Here is a 1,613-nt window from a genome sequence, read left to right as displayed (position 1 = left end):
CCACTCCCAGAGCCCACCAGAACATCTCCCCCAGCTCCACCTCCCAGTAAGGTCTCCCTGATGGGAATCCCTCTGATCCCTGGACGCATTCCCAGGAATCAAATCTCTCCGGGGAGTCAGGGAGCGGCTGCTCTGTGTCTCCGAGTCTCACACTGGTCCGGTCCTCAGACAGGATGAGCCGGGGATGCGCTGTGTTCGGATCCAGAGTCAGAGAGGCTGGAGCTGGGGGAGAGATCAAATAACACCGTCAGGGAGAGGGAGGGAGAGAGAGGCCAGGGAGAGTGAGGGGCGCAGGTAGGGAGGGGTTGACCGATACAGGGGGGGGGGTGAGAGTGAAGGGGAGATAGGGCGAATCTGGAAAAGAGGAGTTTGAAGGAGTGGAGGGTCAGAAAAAGAGAAGTGAGTGAGGGGGAGTGCAGTGAGAGTGGAGCAATGAGGAGGAAGGATGGTAAGGCCGAGGGCTGTTGAGGGATAAGGAGGGAGGTGTGGTGAGAGGGTTCATTTGGAGGGGAGTTAGTGGGGAAAGGAAGAACAGAACACTAACCCTAACATAAACCTTATCGCAGGAGGGAGAGGAAGGTGAAAGAGAGGGAGAGAGTGAGGAGAGTTGGGATAGAGGGTGGAGAGTGAGGAGAGGTGGGAGGGAGAGCGGGGAGACTGAGGGGGTGGTATGAGAGAGAGTGGTGTGGAGATTAAGGGGGAGCTCAGAGGAGGGAGAGCAATGCGAGGGTGAGTGCTCAGGTAAGAGCAATGGGAAGGGGTATTCCTAGGGCCGGGTAAGGGAGAGAGCAGTTTGGGGAATGCCTGCAGTGCCATCATCTGGAGAGCCAGGAGGAGTGGGGAGAAGAAGGGGGAATTGTGGGGATGGGAAGTGTGATGGTCGTGACAAATTCCAGTGTGCTGGAGACAGTAAACTGAAGCAGAAAGTGAGGGGAGAGCGAGGGGCAGATTGTGTGGCAGAAGAGGATGGAGTAGAAGCACTAAAGGTTGGGGAAGTAGAGGGGAGAGTGAGGGGAGTGCAAGGGGGTGTGGGACAGCATAGGGGAGTGTCAGATGATAGGGGCCAGAAGGGAGATGGGAGAGCGATGGAAAGACTGAGGGGTATGGTGGGAAGAGTGAGGGGTATGGGAGATGTGAGGGAGACTGAAGGAGTTAGTGAGAATGAATTATATGGACAGGATGGGGGGAGGGCAGAATGAGGGAAAGGAGAGACTGAGAGAGATGGATGGACATGGACTCCAATGGGAGATGGCTAGGTGCATGAGGAAGATACGAATTAGAAGGGGAGAGTGAGTTGGAGACTGAGGGTGATGGAACTAGGAAAGGAGGGACAGGAAGGGAAGAATGAGAGGAGGGAAGAGTAATGGGGAAGTGAGCACAGGGAGGAGTGCGATAACAAAATGAGTGTCAGTGAAAATGGAGAGTGAGGAAAGTGGACGGTAAGTGGAACTGGAAGGGTAGGGAACAGTAAGTGGAAGGTTGGTGAATGCAAGAGGAAGGGGAGAGTGAGGTGATGTGGGTGGGAATGAGGATAGTGAGGGGAAGCAGGAGTGATGGGCAGCAAGGGAGTGGGGAGACTGAGGGAGGGGTAGAGTGAAGTTACATTTATCAGG

General features: G+C 55.1%; 1 long non-coding RNA gene across 1 annotated transcript in view; it reads right to left on the bottom strand.

Annotated features, from left to right (window-relative positions):
• Positions 1–69: 69 nt before the first annotated feature.
• Positions 70–1,613, bottom strand: part of LOC122541465 — an 8,528-nt gene continuing 6,984 nt past the window's right edge. Inside the window, exon 4 of the long non-coding RNA XR_006309608.1 lies at positions 70–222. This is a non-coding gene — a long non-coding RNA (uncharacterized LOC122541465). The remainder of the gene's footprint in view (positions 223–1,613) is intronic.

Source organism: Chiloscyllium plagiosum, chromosome 37 (assembly GCF_004010195.1).
Source record: "Chiloscyllium plagiosum isolate BGI_BamShark_2017 chromosome 37, ASM401019v2, whole genome shotgun sequence".
In the NCBI taxonomy this organism is placed as follows: domain Eukaryota; kingdom Metazoa; phylum Chordata; class Chondrichthyes; order Orectolobiformes; family Hemiscylliidae; genus Chiloscyllium; species Chiloscyllium plagiosum.
The sequence above is the reverse complement of the archived record's forward strand: the minus strand, read 5'-3'. Positions and strand labels throughout refer to the sequence as shown.